Here is a 19,695-nt window from a genome sequence, read left to right as displayed (position 1 = left end):
AGTGTATTTGTGTAACTGTCGTCACAATCTAATTCTAGAATATTTTCATCACCCCAAAAAGCAACCCCATGCCCATTAGCAGTTGCTCCCCATGCCTCCCTTGCTCTAGTCTCTGCTGCTAAGTCGCTTCAGTCATGTCCTACTCTGTGCGACCCCATAGACGGCAGCCCACCAGGCTCCGCCGTCCCTGGGATTCTCCAGGCAAGAACACTGGAGTGGGTTGCCATTTCCTCCTCCAATGCATGAAAGGGAAAAGTGCAAGTGAAGTTGCTCAGTCGTGTCCGACTCTGTGCGACCCCATAGACGGCAGCCCACCAGGCTCCTCCGTCCATGGGATTTTTCAGGCAAGAATACTGGAGTGGGGTGCCATTGCCTTCTCCGATTCTGGGATTTCATTAAATGAAATAATATACTATGGACTCTTTGTGTCTGGCTCTTTTTACTTAGCATAATGTTTTCAAGTTTCCCCTACTTTTTAGTGTGTACCAGTATTTCACTGCTTGTTATGGCCGAATGATATTCCATTCTATAGATATGTTACTTTTTGCATTCATCAATTGATAGACAAAAGAATCTGCCTGCCAATGCAGGAGATGTAAGAGATGCAGATTCAAGCCTTGGGTCGGGAAGATCCCCTGGAGAAGGGAATGGCAACCTATTCCAGTATTCTTGCCTGGAGAATTGCTTGGACAGAGGAGACTGGCAGGCTATGGTCCATGGGGTCACAAAGAGTTGGACAGGACTGAGTGACTAACTTTCATTTTTATTTTCACACATGAATTACTGTAACTTGTAACTTTGTAGTAAATTTTGAAACTGGGAAATGTGAGTCCTCCAAATTTGTTCCTTAAAAAAAAAAACACCTTATTTTTCTTATGCTGAGTGTCCTCAAACTCCATATGAATTTTAGGATAAGCTTTTGATTTCTGCAAAAAAGGCAGGTAAAATTTTGATAGAGGAATTAAATTGAATCTGTAGCTCAATAGGGGGAGTACTGCCATCTTAACAAGATTAAGTCTTCAATCCATCAATACTAAATAAATGTCTTTACATTACTCTGATTTTTTCCAATGATATTTTGGAATTTTTATTGTAGAAGTTTTGTATTTTCTTAGTTAAATTTATTCTGAAATATTTTAGTCTTTTGTAAAAGGAATTATTTCTTGACTTTAGATTGTTCATTACTAGTGTATCAAAATAAGAGTGATTTTCATGTGTTGAGCTTGTGTCCTTCAACCTTGCTGAACTTATTTATTAATTCTAAGAGGTTTTTGTAGGAGTCTAAGGCTTTGAATGTTACAATAGTACCACCCTTTTTCTTATTCCTGCATCTGTGTGTGTGTGTATAAACTCAATCTACTTGATTCAGTTTTAGCTTTTTACATGTAAGGGTTGGGTTGAAAAACATACTCCATACTGTCCTCTTCTGACTTACGGTCTCATTTCCACAGACAAGAGGAACAACTATGTATGGCATGCCCATTCTCAAGGGCACTGCTGGCATCATTGTAGGGCCCTGGTAGTGGGTAGGTAGTTGCAGCTTCCGTTATACAGCATGCTGCTTGATGGTGGTTTCCAGATAAGATGTCTTAGTTGTTAAGTCAGTCATGACTAGAGTGATCATATAATTTATCATCACCCTGGGATACTTTTGAGACTTAGTGGTGGGGCAGGGATGAAACATGTGCTGTTAATTACTATGCAGTGAAACAGCATAAAACTGAACAAAAAAGGTGTGATCATCTTGTCATAACAGATTGTCAACAGATGGGTTTTAAAGTGTAAATTAGACAAAATGAAAAGGGTAAGCCAGGAACAGAAGATTTGGTGCCAGAAGATGCCTGTGGGTTCAGTGGTAGGGAATAAGGATTAGAGAGGCCAGATTAGGAAGCAGACTCTACACTGATAAGAGCATGGGCCTTGAAGCCAGTTACCTTCCTCGGCTACCTACTAGCTGTGTGAATTTGAGTTAAGTTGCTTAATCTCTTAGTGCTTTGTGCATGTGTGTGTGTGCTAAGTCGCTTCAGCTGTGTCCAATTCTTTGCAGCCCTATGGACTCTAGCCTGCCAGGCTCTTCCATCCATGGGCTTCTCCAGGCAAAACTACTGGTGGATTGCCATGCCCTTCTTCAGGGGTTCTTCCTGACCCAAGGATCAAACCCACATCTCTTATAAGTCTCCTGCCTTTCACAGGCGAGTTCTTTACCAATAGCGCCACCTGGGAAACCCAGGTAGTGCTTTTAGTCCACTCAAATACAGATTGGGTTTAACAGTAACCTTACCTCATAGAGTTGTTATGAGGAACATATGAATAAATATATGTGCTTGTCATATAGTGTGTGCTTTGAAAATATTATCCATTAATATTAGCTAAATACTGTAGTGATCAGTTTGTTTCTTGGGTAGGGATATGGGCTGAGCCATAGTCTGGGAGCCCACTGGTTAGTGGGACTTGGACAAATCCACATTGTCAACTGTGTTACCACTGAGATGGACCTGTAGTGGATTTGCTATAAACCTACCTCTTTAGTCCTGATGTGCACGGATCCTCTGCATTCTTTTATTTTTTTAAATATTTTAAAAGCTACTTCCCATTTCCCTTTCAAAATACAGCTTTGAGAGAGATGGATTCAGCACGAATATTGTAGTGTGAAGTTATCAACTACCATCAAACCAGTGCCAGGGAATGACATTTTATTTGATATTCTGAGGTCTAATTTCTAACTATTAAACTCTGAGAAACACTAGGTAATTTTTCTCTTTTTCCAATAGTGTGTAAATGAAACAAATTCTTTTCCAGGTAGGATAACTCTTAGATAATATTCTGGAAAATTCAAATATAGTATTTTCTTTTTTATTTTGAATACTTTCTTCTCTTCCTTATATAGGGAATACTAAAGGTTTTAGGTAATCATTTGTCTACCTTTAGCTTATCTTTTGAAGGTATAGAAAATTAAATACTTATATCTAGAAGCTATAAATTTAATCAAATTTTCTTCAGAATATTAAGGCCAAAAAATAAAACTCCAAACAAAAAAAGGATATTAGGAGTGTTAGCCAAAGGAAGAACTTCATTTAAAATGTATCTTTAGTTTACATTCAAATAAAATTCACTTTTCATTTTTATCAGTTTCTTTAAGGTACCGATCAGAAGTTTAAGTTATTTATTATTTTTTTAGACATGATGTGCTATAAACCTGTTTGCAGTTGTTGGGTGTTAGAGTAGATAGGGATTCAAAATTTAATATGGAATATTCATCATATTCCAGTTGGTGGTATATCTGACTTTTGGGGCTTGTGTATTGATCTAGAAAAGAGACTAATTACTGTGGCTCTATAATAGAAGGTAATTTTATTTATTTGATAAGATTTTGCATTTAGTTCTTTGCTTTTAGATGGCTACTGGTATGTATTACCTTATTTTAAAAAGAGCACTCAACTTTATTGAGTTTGAAACTTGGTAGGTGGTTGTTCCATTTAAGATGAGCTTTCCTATAAACAAATTATCACAGGACTCCTTTGAGCTTTGCTTCTACTCTCAATACACGATTTGTTTTTATAAAACAGGAACTAGTTTAAAGGAGTATTGCCGCTTCCACCTTAGAGCATAGGGTCTTCGTCCTTTGAAAGGCCCTGAGTGTGATTTTATTGGTTGTGAACATTTGCAGCCTGAGTCACCATCCTTGGTTATGAGGAGAAGGAAGAATTGAACATTCTACTTTGTGTGGTTTGATAAGAGTTTCTCTCTTACGTATGCTGAACTCTGGGACGAGGGATCCCAAATAAGATAGCTTTGGGATCTTCTGAGCGGGAAGGGACAAGTATTCCAACTTTGTTTTCCTAGGGCTTGTAGCCAGGAAGTTGAGTCAGGGCAAATCCAGTGCCTCAGATAGGCCCAAGAATTAGAGGTGCAGTGAGTTCCCAGAAATAAAATCTCTCTGAGGAAAGCATATCTATGCTTGCAGCTTGGGATCAGCCTAAGAGTTCATTGGGAGGCCTGATTTCAGCCACTGCTTGTGCATAAGATTTACAATTTATCTTTAAAATATTTAAATTACAGCAATTAAAATTTTAAATTAATTCAAAATGAACACTGAGCTAGGTTTGCTGCTGCTGCTAAGTCGCTTCAGTCGTGTCCGACTCTGCGCAACCCCGTAGACAGCAGACCACCAGGCTCTTCTGTCCCTGGGACTCTCCAGGCAAGAACACTGGAGTGGGTTGCCGTTGCCTTCTCCAATGCATGAAAGTGAAAAGTGAAAGTGAAGTCGCTCAGTCATGTCCAACTCTTCGCGACCCCATGGACTGCAGCCTACCAGGCTCTTCTGTCCATGGGATTTTCCAGGCAAGAGTACTGGAGTGGGGTGCCATTGCCTTCTCTGAGCTAGGTTTACCATGTTGAAAATAATAAACAGAGTGCTCAAGCATAGGTAATGTATTGAATTTTTTAAAGGTGTTCATATGTTTATTAGATGGTTTGCCATAGATTATCTGGATGTGAATCTGTCATTGTTCTTACAATAAATGTTCTGTTCACTGATTCTCTGTGTGGAGAAAGAGCTTGGTTAAATGAAATTTGACCTGACTTAACAAGAGTGTAAAGAAAGTTCCCTATGCCTTTCTTTCTTTGGATGGTATTATTTTGACTCATCATGCCTTGCTTGTTGAAAAGGTGCTTTTTATTTTTTTCAATTCTTATTTCATTTATATAAATTAATAAAGATAAATTACAGAATTTATGGAAACTATGAAAAGGAAAGCTCTGCTATTGTTACAACCAGTTGTATTAGATAGGTGAGCAGAATTTAGGTAGCAAAGATTCCTTGACCAAACTTCAGTCAGGCGCCTCTGAACTCTTCCCAACTAGACCGTGCCTTTTGGGCTTATGTTTTCATCTTCGCATCGCCCAGTTTTAGCAAGAGTTCTGCTAAGTCACTTTAGCATGACACCCCCACCCTTGATAACTAATACCTAATTCCTCATCTCCTAACCCTCTTATCTGATCACTCTGCCCTGCCTGCAACTAGAATCCTGTTAAGTTGGTTTAGCTGGATAGAATTCCTCCTCACCCCAGAGGTTTTCTCTTAGGAAATTTCTACCCACTGACCATTGACCTGCTCCTTCTCTGCAAATCCCCACTTGTCTATGCTGTATTTGGAGTAAAGCCCAGTTCTATACAGAAGTCATTTCCCCCTTACTGTACCAGTTCCTGAATAAAACTTTTTATTTATTTATTTTTTTTACAACTTTCACTACTGTCCAACTACTCTGATTTTCTTTGATGTAGCTAAGGCTGGGAATAACTCAGTACGTATTTGTCAAACACTGTTCATTATGTCCTTAATCCATGGAATTAAGTATTATTAGTAAACCAGTCCCAATCCTGCCGTTGTCACGTTGCACTTACAGGGCTGTATTTGCTTTTGATGATGATCATGACCATGTGTTAGGTATAAGAGAAGGAAGGGACATGAAAATGAGAAAGAAGATCATCTTCTTGTTATAAAACACCATTTGGAAATTGGTAAATAAGCCAATTGTTATTGCATAAATCAGCAGATGTAAACGCAGAATAGTTAGGATGTGTTCTCTGTCCACCTGCTTCTGTCCCCTGGGCTTGACTCACAGCAAGGGTCTGGCTCACCCCAGAGCTGTCTTGACCTTAAGGGAGAACAGAAAAGCCAAGAGAGGTCAGTAAGGGTCAAGGACTTTCCCAGCTCAAAGCTCTGAGTGAAGAGATGGTTAACAGCCCTTCTCTTTTCATGGCCAAATACAGATCAGGGTCCACACTGAAAGAACAATGGGAATTCTTAACTCAAAATAGTGATTGGCAAGTCAGGAGAGCTCAGAATCTGACTGCAGGATTTTCCTGCCAAACCATCTCTTTTCCTGGGCTGTCACTGTACGCCCTTTCTGCTTGGAGGTACTCTGGTAGAGTCAGAGGAATGAAGGTTTGGAGACAAAGAGACCTGTAGCCACCCTCCATACCAGCTCTGCTGCCCATTAAATACCAGGCTAGGTACACATCCTGTGTGCCTCTGTGCCTCAGTTTTCTCATTTGCAGACAGGCTACTAGGTGAAAGGTGTCCAGGATGATGCCCTTTATTATTCATTCAGCAGATGTGGTTGAACACCTGCTATGTGCAACACATAAAGCTGGGCACTGGGATATGACAGTGGAACCTACAGCCTGGTTGGAAACCAACAAGTAAAAAAGCAAATCATGTAATTTTGAATTGTTTAAATAGCTAGGAAGAAAAAACAGTAACATAGGACATGGATATAGGCAATGACTATGGTGCCTTAGATGGCATCATCAGTCTGATCAACCTTTCAATTGAAACCTAACAGCTTTTCACCTTTAACCTCTTTTCCTCAGCCTGTTAGGGAAAAAGAGACCTTGACCAGGTGTGTTATGAAGTGAGGATGTCGGGTGAGATGAGGTGTGGCCTTGCTTTGCTTGCTTGCTCATTCAGTCATGTCCGATTCTTTGTGAAACCAGGGAATGTAGCCCGCCAGGCTCCTCTGTCCATGGAACTTTGCAGGCAAGAATACTGGAGTGGGTTGCCATTTCCTACTTCAGAGGATTCTCCTGACCGAAGGATAGAATCTGCGTCTCCTGCATTGGCAGGAGGATTTTTTTTTTTTTTTTAACCACTGAGCCTCTTGGGAAGCCCAGGTGTGACCTTACTGGTTATGAAAAAGAATTTGAATTCATATGTAAAGTGGGAGAAGAATGGATTGGCATATGGCTAACATCAAACCTGTAATGGTGGTGGTGGTGATTATTGTAAGCGAATAGGAAAGATTCCTATTTCACCTGTGAAATCAAGATAGGAAGGGACAGGTTACCTGTGACCTGGACAAAGGTAGGAATGATCCAGGCATGGAGATGGGAAAAGAGGTTTCTATGTAGGAAATCTGCACAGTATTACTACTACTGCTACTATTATTCCAATCTGACTTTTATGTGGTATCATTCATGTCTTACAAATGGAAAAGGTGAAAACTGTACATTGTAGGTAAAAACAAAACAAACAAACAAAAAAACACCTGAATGAAATTTCACTAAAGAGCAATAACCCAATTAATGTATTTGGTAAGAATTTAGTTTGCCAGCTATTTTATTCAATTAAAACATAAATTGGGATGTAACAGAATAATGCCTCCACAGAGATTATTTAACTTTTATTACACAGCTACCAGCTCTTCATCTACTTCTTTAGGACAAAGGGGACCCTTTCGAAGTGTTGCATATATCTACTTGGGGAAATGCAATGTTTATTGGAGTTGAAGTGCAATTAGGTTAATCTCTCTTTAGATAACACATGTAACTAGATGTTTCTAGGCAGAATGCAAAAACTGCAGACATATTCACTCATAATGAGTGTTCATAATGTGACAAATACCACCATCAGGTCCAAAGATAAAGATACAAACACATGAAGCATTCTATGGATGTTTGGACACAAGAGGAAGTAGGTTATACACACACGCACAAATAGAGCCTGAAGAGCTTGCCAAGCTGTAATTTTCCATGTCCAAATTTTATTGCCTACAGGTGCATCTGGACTCTCAATCTTCAGTATAGATGTAGAAGAAACATTTATAATTCAAAGATTTAAGGGTAGTTCCATTGCTTTGCTCCACTAATTTGAAGTGCAATATGATAGATTTGATTGCAAGCTCTGGTGGTTTCTGTGTAGAAACGGTTTGTTTGATGTGACTGTGAATGTATGTGAGTGCATAAGTAGGGGATGGGAGGAGCAGGATAGTGTACAAAGACAGAATCACCACATAAACATAGGTAGCAAGTCTCGTTAATTTGACATGTCCATACATACCAAACATGTGCACGTTCCCTAAGTCATTAGATCTTCCTGACACCTGTCTGCAGGAAGATTGTAGACCTAATTAACAAGTTTTCATTATTCATTGGAAGAGCTGAAGCTGAAGCTCCAACACTTTGGCAACCTGATGTAAAGAGCTGACTCATTGGAGAAGACCCTGATGCTGAGAAAGATTGAGGGCAGGAAGAGAAGGGGGTGACAGAAGATGGGATGGTTGGATGGCATCATCGACTTGAGGGACACGAGTTTGAGCAAACTCTGGGAGATAGTGAAGGACTAGGAAGCCTGGCATGCTGTGGTTCATGGTATCACAGAGATAGACACGACTTAGCAACTGAATAACAGCATAATGAAGAAAAATTGCAGCAAGTAGGTGTGTTTTGTGAAAGCCTGTGAGCCCTCTTTACTGATTTCCATACTTGAAATGGTTACTATAAAAAAAAAAAAAAAAAAGCAGAACATGGAGGGTTGCACAGATAAGATAGCAGCAAACTACATCCAAGGATCTCTACCAGTGTCCCAAGATGATACAATTTCTGAAGACCTAAACTCAGACAGGGTATTGTTATTTTTGTTTTAAGATCCATTTAAAGTGGATACATTTAAACATTCTGGCTTTTCTATATTGTTTTATTCTCAAGGACCTGACTTTAAGATCAGGTTCATATAATGGAAATTTGCAAACCTTGGCATCATGCTGCTGTGAGAGTGTGGAAAAAAAATACAGTAGCAGTCTCCCAGAAAAATTTATTCACATTTTACCCTTCAGTAGTGTTCAGGGACCTTGGGATTTAATTGTGACTCTTGTTAATCACTAGTGTCTCCTTGGCTTTGTTCCTTTGCTTTTCAACAACGCTCTTCAAGGATGGATGATGGGGAATTACTAAAAAAAAATACACACTAAACCAAGACATGCTTCTGACATGCAGAGCTTTCACATAAAGGATCACTTTCAACCAAGGTCTCTAATTAGAAAACCACAGTGATGAAGTTGCTGACAGTGACCTTTCTAAACCCCAAATCTGACTATATTACTTCTCTATTTAAAACCCATAGAGAGCTTCCCATTACTCTTTGAATGACATCCACACTCCTTAACATAGCTTACAAGGCCTCACATGGCCCTGTTTACTTTTCCTGCTCATCTCTTTCTCACAGGCTTTTGTGGCTCTTCCTCCCAGTCACACTGGCTGCCTTTCGTTTCTAGTACACCTTGGCCTCCCCTGTCTAAGCCACTGCAGATTTTCTACACAGAATCCTCTTTTCCCATCTCTCTGCCTGGATCACACCTACCTTTGTCCAGGTCACAGGTCCTTGATCCCACAGGTGAAATAGGAATCTTTCCTATTTGCTTCAAGCTTGATATTTCCACCATCCCTGTACCTTTCACACTGCATTGCACCTGCCTCTTTATTGCCTGTGACTTGTTAACTCCACAGAGTTGGGGATTCTGTCTCTTCATTCTGGTATCACTGTGTCTAGCCTAGTGCACTACACAGATTAGTGGCCTGTGAACATTGTTTGAATGAGAGAATATATAAATGAAGTAATCTATCCTTGTGCAATTCTACTGAGTTTATAGAACATACACATAAAGGTAAGAGGTAGTTCAATAATTATTTATTTCCTTTATTTCCTTTTGCTGATATTTTTTAACCTCGCCCTCCTTATCAACAGCTTGCAGCTTGTTACCCACAGACATAGGGTAGTGTTTGCGTGTGCATGTGTGCACACGCGTGCGCTTTGTCCCATCCGACTCTTTGGGATCCAGTGGATTGTAATCCGCCAGGCTCCTCTGTCCATGGAATTTTCTAGGCAGGAATACTGGAGTGGGTTGCCATTTCCTACTCGAGGGAATCTTCCAGACCCAGGGATCAAATCCGCATCTCTTGTATCTCCTGCATTGGCAGGCAGATTCTTTACCCCTGCACCACCTGGGAAGCGCCACCAGACATAAGTAAGTCTTCCTAATTTAAATTTGTAAAAATTCTCCTCTGAGTGTGAATTCCCATAAGCCAATAGATTTCTTCTTTGGGGGTTTTTGCTAAATTTCTTGAAATAATATCATTTGTTAGCTCCATTTTCTCAGCAGTCCGACTATTTACAGCCTGATCTAACAATCCCTGGATAGAATTTTCCCACTATTTAACAAGCGAGGATCAGTCTAAAGGCCTGTTCTCAAACCTGGTGTAACTTCATCACATACCAGGGACATCCTCCTCTGCGTATTCCAGACGCACCAGATGCTGTATTTACTTGAAAGGCCAGATTATGGTAGCACAAACTCCCACTAGCCTGGTTGTCAGAAAACCAACTTCAAAATATTCTCTTATTTATCTACAAAGGTTTGTCTGTCTAGGGAAGAATTCAGAAAGCCAGAATTGATCGCTTTGCCCCTCACCTGGTCTTTCCCTCTTGTTCTGTTTCTCATTTGTCAAAGCAAAGCCTCAATGAAACCTCTCCACTCTCTCTGTCTATCTTGAGAATACTAGTGTTCATTCCAAGGGCCAGTTCCAGATGCTCCCAAACATCTGGTCCTCAGAGAGCAGAAGTGCTGGTCATTTTAGTAGGAGTAAGCAGAACTGGGCACAACGGCCTCCATTCCAACGCTACCCCTGTGTCATTTGGCTCTATACCCAAAGCCTCATCAAATCTCTCTGGGAAACTTCTCTCTGCTTCTGGCCATGACTCTTGGCCCACTGTGTCATCTTGCACAGTCTTTCCCAGAAAATGCTATTGCCATCCTTCCCAGAAATCTCACTCTTGTATATGTACAAAGCCAAAGTCAAACATATTCCCTATGTAAAAATCTGTTGAACCCCTGCCTACTCTCTCCTGATCTCTCTTCCAACTGAATTTCCTTCTTTTCCAAGGGATGTCACAAACACCATTATGCATCTATCAGTGTTGGTAACCACATGCTATGTGAAGGCGAGAGGGAGGTGTGATTTTTAGAAATGATATCTAGTCTTCTTGCAATCACACAGGATGGATGTTGAAACAAACCTGTTTCACTAACTGTAGTGCGGAAGTTTTAAAAATGCAGTCCAACTGTATCAGGCATAAAAAATTCAGTATATATACAGTTGATCCTCATTGTTTATGATTCTATATTTAAGAATTGGTTTACTGGTAAAAATTTCTTTATTACTGTGAAATCAATACATTCATGGTGTTTCCATGGTCATTGTCAGGCATGCACAGAGAAAAAATTTGAGTTGCCCAGGGTGCTCAGTTCCCAGATGAGGCCAAACAAGGGGATATCAGCTTTTGTTTCAGTTCTCATACTGTAAGCAAGTGGTTTTTTGTGGTCTCATTTAGTACCAGGTTTTCCACATTTTTCACTGGCAATTTCACTGTTTAGAAGGGCCTCCAAGTATAGTGATAAAGTATCATGTACTGTTCCTAAGCATAAGGAGGTTATGATGTATGTTATGGAGAAAATAAATATGTTATATAAGCTTCATTCAGGCCTGAATTATTGTGCTGGTGGCCATGAGGTCAATGTCAGTGAATCAATATGTATAAGAGTCATTAAAAAGAAACACAGAAAGAGTAAGTTTGTGTGACGACTGGTTGATGAGAAGGTTGTGATCAGAGTCTTGCAGAAACCAGTCCACTGTTTCCCCTGGGATGAGTGATGAGTGACTTAGTACTTGCTAACTCAGTGTTCAAGGTGACTTTATAGGATGTAACTACGTGAATACTTATACTCAGCTGTTTACATATGAAAGAATGTTAATTTTCAAATATGTACTGAAACTGCCTCTTTTCCCTTTGTCTGATGGTCAGCAGTTGGTGGTTGGCAGAGATGCCCATGTCAGTCAGCCAGCATTTGGTGACAAACTGAAGCACATGTGTGTTTGATTAAATGGACTGATACATCACATTATATCACTTTAGTGACATGAACACTCACAGATGTGGGCAAATAGCTTAAGATATTCCCATGTAGAAGTGAAGGATGGAATGTAAATACAAGAAATGAAAGTGAAAAAAAAAAAAACAACCTGATGAACTCAGCTATAGTATTAGTTTTGGTCAACTCCTATTAAGAGGTGAATGAATAACAATCTTGTAAGATTTGACACACTGGCTGTAACATAAAACTAGTAAGAAATATTATTTTATACATATATTAATAAATGTATGTACACATATACGTACATTTATTTAAAAACACTACCATATATTTGATGGCTGTCACCCTAAGTTGATATTTTTGTCTTTGATATTTGCAAATGATTGTGTATGTTATCTTCGTAAATTACAAATGATTTTTTTATTACACATCACTTTATTGTGCTTTGCAGATACTGTGTTGTTTTTACAATTTGAAGGTTTGTGGCAACCTTGCATTGAACAAGTCAATCAGTGCCATTTTTCAATAGCATTTGTTTGTTCCATGTCTCTGTGTCACAGTTTGGTAATTCTCACAATATTTCAAATTTTTTCCTTATGATTGTATATAAATGATCTTTGATATTGCTTCTATGACTCACTGACGGCTCAGAGGATGGGTAGCATTTTTTAACAATCAAGGATTTTTTAAAATTACAAATGATTTATAATTTAAAAGCTTTTTACTGATGGGGTAAGAGACCATTGGAGTAATACAGTAGGAATACTGTTTGACTGTAATATCTGACACAATCATACACACACATGTATACATTGTTGTTGTTCAGTTGCTAACTCACATCCGATTCTTTGTGACCCCATGGACTGCAGCACACCAGACTCCCCTGTCCTTCAGTATCTCCTGGAGTTTGCTCAAACTCATGTCCATTGAGTCGGTGATGCCATCCAACCATCTCATTCTCTGTGTCCTTTTCTTCTCTTGCCCTCAGTCTTTCTCAGCATCAAGGTTTTTATCAATGAATCAGCTCTTCACATTAGGTGACCAAATGTGTGTGTGTGTGTGTGTGTGTGTGTGTGTGTGTGTGTGTGTGTATAACAGTACGTAGTATCCAGAATATACCAGTATTTAATATGCTAGTATTGACTATACAATGTATTGGAGTGTTATAGTTGGAGAGAAGAGGCCACAAAAATCATGCATAAATGGACACATGTTCTACAATTTTGTTTGTAATTGTATATTTGGACATGAATTCTTATAACTGTTGAAGGTCAGTAATTCTTAAAATTCTGGGGAATTGAATCTTGGTATTGGTGACAGCCCTTGGAAAATTTATCTTTTTTCTCTCCTGCTTGTTCCTGATGTGGAATTCAGCATTTCAATTACAAATGCCAAATTCCACTTAATCTATCATATCTCACCTCTGTATTTACTTCTATGGAGAAAAGAGAAGGAAAAGGAGAAACCTTGAATATTCCTTGGATGAGAGTTTGATACTTTTCAAAATAGTGGGCTATTATATTCCGACTTCAGGAAGCTTGTGGAGAATGTGTGCCATGCAGTCACTTCCTTGAATGTTTCTTTGTATTCTGCTATATGAGTTGCTTGGCTCATGTGTAGGCTCAGCTGTCTACCTCTGTGTAAATAGGGACTCTGCAAATCCTCACTGGCAGAGCAATTTTAGCATACCAAGAGGTGCCAATTTGTCTTATTCTTACTCCTGTGGAGAAAAAAGTTAAATTTATATCTCAGTCCCAGTCCAAACACACTCACATTTATATAGTCACTAAGATGCAAGACAAAGTATTTCTCTGTTCTGCCATTCCTTGTACCATGGGGAGCTAACGGCTTATTTGGTTTTAGGAGCCATCAAGGAGATAGCCCTCAGGGAGATACAGAACCTGAAGAGAGAGACTAGCCTTCTTGCCCTGTGAGGGAGAAGGATGGAATCTGCAGCTTGGTGTTGAAGACTACATAGGATGAGGATAATTTCTCTCAGATGAGGACAGAATTCAGGTTGAAGGGGTTCTAATAAGCAATTCATTTTGGTAGCATTCTGAGAATGGCAGGACGTGAAAAGGGAGCCAGGCTTGTTACCCTTTGTCAGCTGCCTTGCTAATAATACATTTGGTACTTTTCCTTGTTCCACTGCAGCTGGCCTCTAGTTCAGCTCATGGGAGGCAGTGAGAGGACTGGAGGGGAGATAAATCAAAATATTCTTTCCTGCTCCCTTCCTTTTTGGGTGCTGTGTCTGGGACTGTGGCTGTATATTTCCGCCACTGGCTGTATGGCCATAGGAGCTCTCACTGGGCTCCTATGGCTCCTATAAAACTACTTCCTCCTTTTGTACTTTTAGGGCTAGTGGAGAGATTAGCTTTCTTCTGCTAGTCTCTGAGAGTTTCAGCCTCTTTTGAGGATCCCTTTAATTTTGGCCATACTTCTATGAATAATATTCCTTTCATTAAACTTTTTAATTGTTATTTATCTGGGATTCTGCCTCTCCTGAAGAGGTAAGGCCCTAGCAGCTTCGATATGAGGCATCTTCTTTAGAAGCTGGACTGCTTTTTAGAAGCTTAGCACTCTCCTGAAACTACTGCCCAGTCCATGAACAAGGAGCAGTGGAAGAGGCTGGTGGACTTAATGTCAGCATGTCCAGAATTATGGTACCCTTTATAATCACCAAGAGTAGAAAAACCATAAAAATGACCAATATTGAATTTATCACTTGACCTTGATTTGTAACATATTTTGCTACTCAAGTGTTAAGGGACAAGTGCTTGCCTACTTGACTCATTTCTAAAACATGAGATCAAATATGAAGGATTGCTCTATCTAAACTCTCAGTAGGCACTCAAAAGTTACTTCCCTTTCTCTTGATTGATATGTGTCTCATTATGCTCATGAGAGTCATGACGATGAATTGTAGGTGGCTGGATGCACTTGAGGACGCGGTTGTACATTGAGGGGGTAACTGGGGCTCTGAGGTTGAGTGTGTGCGCTATTCCCAGAGTGGGTTTAAATCCTTTCAACCCATTTTATGATGTGATACTTGGTGAGGTATGCATCTGCCCTTTGTTTTTCTCATCTGTAGTGAGGATAATAAGTGAGAATAATAATAGTGTCTACTTTATGAGATTATTACAAATATTGAAAAAGTCCATGCATGTAAATAGCTTCTAACAGTACTTAGCTTGACAGATGCTCAATGCATATTAGCCCTGATTATTGTTTCACAGGTGCTTCCCTGATGGCTCAAGCAGTAAAGAATCTGCCTGCAATGCAGGAGACACAGGAGATGCAGGGTCTATCCTTGGGTTGGGAAGATCCTCTGGAGAAGGAAATGGCAATCCACTCCAGTATTCTTGCCTGGAGAATCCCCTGGATAGAGGAACCTGGCAGGCTATAGTCCATGGGGATACAAAGAGTTGGACATGACTGAGTGACTAAACCACATTATTTCTCAGTATCATAGCCTGGCTAGTTGTGCTATTTAAGGTGTGTGCCGTGTTATATCTTTCTTCTCAAGTTTAGTACAGTGTTTGGTATCTGACAGACAGTAAACACATGTGAAAAACGTAAATTTCCAGAAGAAATACTGAGAGCTGTTACATGAACAAGGAGATAGTTGATATAGCTCTACAGAATCATATTTACTGTAGGAAGCGCTGTAATTTGCTGCTTCCTAGAAGCTTGAGTGGGCTTCCCTGGTAGTTCAGTTGATAAAGACTCTGCCTGCAATGCAGGAGACCCCAGTTCAATTCCTGGGCTGAGAAAATCCACTAGAGAGGAGATAGGCTACCCACTCCAGTATGCCATGGACAGAGGAGCCTGGCAGGCTACAGTCCATGGCATCACTTGAGTAGAGACCAGAATGTGTAGAGAACATAGAACAATGGGTGCTATATAATGAAGTTAACAAAAACCACTCTCTGACTCCTCTTTTCCCGTGACATTCTAGCAGTACACTGTAGACAAATATTTTGTCCAGAGTTCCAATTTATTTTAACTTGTTGGCACTCTTCTTCCTATACTTCAAAGGCTATGAATACAAATAGGGTGAATACCAGAAATGTATGTATCCTGGACTCCGATTGCCATCCTAAGTTATATGTAGACCATTCCTACATAGAATTATAAATCAAGCTTCTGGATGCTACAATGTCTTAGGGTACAGTGAGAGAACTTGTATAATCTCTACTGACCAAAAAAAAAAAAAAAGAGAGAGAGGGAGAGGAAAAGGTGTTCCCAGTCAGCCATAAAGTAGTCTGCGTAATAATAGATCTCTGATTGTGACAAGTCACATTTGTTCTCATTTTGAGACCAAATGATTTATACTCTTATCCAGTTGTCACTGTATTTTTAGGTTACAAGGTCCTATAACATATATGATCACTCTTACGTCTTTCACACAACAGCACCAGGGGACAGACAAGGCAGGTATTAACCTCACTTTACAGAATACGAAATGAGGTCTATGAGAAGATAAGTGACTTAACTGAGGATCTATAGAAATTGGAAAAGGGCACGAAAACCCAGGTGTTTCGACCCCAACCAGTGTTCTTTCCTGTCCCACACCACACATCACCTCACTGTGGCCTTGATTGATTTTGTAAAGAAACAGATAACTTCCTTGTTTATCTGATCATTAATGAGCTATGTCTTCAGTTGCATACATTAAAAAAAAAAATCACAAAAACAAAACAAACCAAAATTTCACACTATTTAATCAATAAATATTGAGCCCTTTTCTACTTGTAACACATTACAAACAGAAGGCATTATGTTAGAACCCTGAGCAATACAGCGATACATAAGATAGATACCAAAGTTGCCCTCAGTTAGCTCCCAGTCATTAGAAGATGAGAACTTAAACCAAAACAACTTAACTGAGGTTGACAATATTTATTTCTGTTATTTTCTGATTACTCTTCAGGTTCTTTGAGTTTGGAGGTAGCTCAAAGATTGAGCTTTAATTTATTATACAATGTATGTTAGGGCTCAAAAAAAGTAGATGGTCAAAACATTGTTCTAGGAAAGCATTTTATTTCTATTATAGAAGCATTTACTGTAATGATATTTAATACAGTGTGGTAAAATAATTCTCAACTGTTGATGATATGCCATTTATTTTTATCTGTTTTCCTTTATAAAACTATTAAACATATAGCTCTAAAATATTCATTTTATTACTTCAAAAGAAGAATAGAAGGCATTTAAAAAGTGATAATATCCCAATCCAAATAAAAATGAAGTACACAGAAAACAGCAAATATACACACACATTAAAAATTTAGCCTAGTATATTCTCACCTATTCCCAAAGATGATTATCAGTGATGACATGGGAAACCTTGACGAGTGGATTTTCTGAGAGACAACAGACCATGGCTTATGGAGTGGGATACATCAAACCTTTGGGACTGTCTTCCTCTAGTAACAGCTTCTTCTCTCTTCCATCTTATAATAAAAGAAAAAATCACTACTGTTTATATCTATGAACCAGATAAAGTGTACGTGCCTCACATATATAAATTACATAATGTTCTAAGTATTTTCATATATAAACTTTCTCAATTTGATTTCCTCAGCAACTTTGTGTGTTTGCCTGGATTAAACATTATTGTCCCATTTTACAGTAAAGCAATTATAGGCTCTGAGACTTTTAAATTCTCTAAAGTCAAAAAACTTGTAAGTAGAAAAAACATAACTTTTAACCAAGTGATTAATTCCCAGGTTAGTTTTTTCACATTTTACCACGTGTTTGTTTTTGAAAAATGAAACATTAGAGAATCTCAGTAAGAAAAGGTCTGCTTAACCGTAATCATGATCATACTGTAAAATAAGGCATATTGACGATGGAAACTAATGTCCTGGAACTCCCAAATCCTCGGATGTTGATGATTCTGTTAATAACTACTGCATCTGTCTCTTGATTTGAGTTGTAACTCTGGTTTAATGGGAGAATATGCTATGGAATGCACAGAGTATCAACTGCCAGACTAAGAAGCACTGACAACAGCCTGACTGATTACATCTGTCATGATCTTAGAGGAGATGTGGATTATGAGACTATGTCAATTGTCATAAGACTGTAGACAACTGAGTTGAATTTGTAATAATCTAAAATAATTCTTGGAAGCTTTTTTTAAAAATAAAACGTTACAGAATATTCTCTAATTTACACATATATATGAGGCAGAGTCAATAATGCAGATGAAGTCTGAAATATTCATTTGTACAGTTTAGATTCATGGTACTTTAATATACATATATATGCATTATCATAATTATTTTGAATATTTAAAATATGTAGAGTAAAATGGTATCAAATTAATATCTTTTAAAAAGCATAGTGATGAAATAGAGAAATCTGAATTGCATTTAATAAAAGGATATAGATAAAGTTTCTTTTCTAGCATTTAGTGACCTTGATGTTACTATTTTATATGGTCTAGGTCAATTATTGTGATGACTTTATGACATATTTTCCTTTCTCTGAATTTGGTAAAAATATATACAGTGCTTTACTTTCTGCATAGATAATCTCTGAATTTCAGGTGGTAGGATGAGATTTCAGTGTACATTTTGTCATAAGACTCCCAGTTTACTTCAGAGATCTATTTTCTGTCTCTGGGTATAGTTTCTTTAGCATCAATACAACATAAAGTCAGTGCATCACAGTATAATGTGTATTAAATAGATTGTTTATTCATCAAAAGTCTGCACATGGGAATTGCTATTAAAAATCCACACTAGTGCTTTGGATTGAATATTGCATTAATAGTTTTAAAGCTCCAGTTTGAATGGAGAAAATATTACTAAAATTTGTTGCCATTCCTCCTTCATAGATATTTTAAAATATCACATATTATCAGTTAAATTTTTCAAGTTTTTCTGCAGAGATCACTCTCTTAGGTCAAGGTGTGACTGATTCTCATCATGTGAACATCACTTACATGTATCAGTGCTGCCATCACCTCATACTCAGCATGTCCAAAATTGAGTCCATCATCTTCTTCACTAAATTGCTTTTCCTTCTTTTAATGATCAGACTCTTCTGTATTTTTTGGACATTACTTCAGTCTCTAGGGCTAAAAATCTTGAAGATATTTTTGACATCTTTTCCTCCTTCATTGTGTCTATTTGATCAATAGTCAAGACCTACCATTTGAAGAAAATATTTTGAAATGTCTCCTGGATTCTCCTTTCCTTCCTTCAGTCACAGCTGTCACCCAAATTCAGGTCTTTACCTCCTTTATGTGTGTACTTTACCTCCTTTATGTGTGTACTCAAGCCCACCCCCGCTAAACATACACACTCCAGCACCATTATGCATCATACTCCTAGACCTGACTTAAAACACCAAATTTGTAATAGCACTGTTCTGGTATTACTATTGCCAACCACATATTAATTTTAAGATCCTCATAAAATGACCGTATTTTATTCATCACCATTTTAAGCTATTTCTTAACATATGTTTATATTTCCAGACCAGCCTACTTTTCGATTAAGTTTCTGATAACTTTCTCATAAGCAGCTAATACTTGAGCCACATACATCTGTGTTCCTGCCATTTTCTGAATGGTCCATGTAGCACTTCACTTATTTGCATATGCTTCTACCTAGAATGCTCTTCTCTACCTCCAATTGTTAAGTTTATAGCCATTAAGAAGCCTTCCATTATCATCTATTCACTCTCCAAAATCTGATTTTCATTTTTCTATGCTCTTCTATATGCAGTGAGGGCATTTGTATAAAGAATGTATCTCTCAGTTCTGGGGCCCCCACCGCCTCGCCACCAGGCCCTACATTCAGAAACTCTGGGATCATGCATGAGCCCCAAGTACTGGCTTCATGCATTAGTGGGACATGACTCTGCTCACCAGTGGGCAGACACCAACCCCAGGACCACCATGGTGCCAACAGACTGCCTTGACAGGACCCAGAAAATACTCCAGAAGGATAGTACTAGCCCCAACTCTGCC

The 19,695-nt window shown here is 38.7% G+C and overlaps 2 long non-coding RNA genes across 2 annotated transcripts in view; one reads left to right on the top strand and one right to left on the bottom strand.

Annotated features, from left to right (window-relative positions):
• LOC145523529 (uncharacterized) overlaps nt 1–19,695 on the top strand; it is a 273,813-nt gene that overhangs the window by 77,783 nt on the left and 176,335 nt on the right. The window lies entirely within an intron of this gene.
• The window catches only part of LOC145523526 (uncharacterized), a 350,340-nt gene continuing 336,122 nt past the window's right edge, over nt 5,478–19,695 (bottom strand). Inside the window, exons 4-5 of the long non-coding RNA XR_014066670.1 lie at nt 17,019–17,164; nt 5,478–5,657 (exon numbers count right to left, since the gene is read on the bottom strand). This is a non-coding gene — a long non-coding RNA (uncharacterized LOC145523526). The remainder of the gene's footprint in view (nt 5,658–17,018; nt 17,165–19,695) is intronic.

This window comes from Giraffa tippelskirchi, chromosome 10 (genome assembly GCF_054371585.1).
Source record: "Giraffa tippelskirchi isolate mGirTip1 chromosome 10, T2T-mGirTip1v1.2.pri, whole genome shotgun sequence".
In the NCBI taxonomy this organism is placed as follows: Eukaryota; Metazoa; Chordata; class Mammalia; order Artiodactyla; family Giraffidae; genus Giraffa; species Giraffa tippelskirchi.
This window is presented reverse-complemented; position numbering and strand designations above follow the sequence as displayed.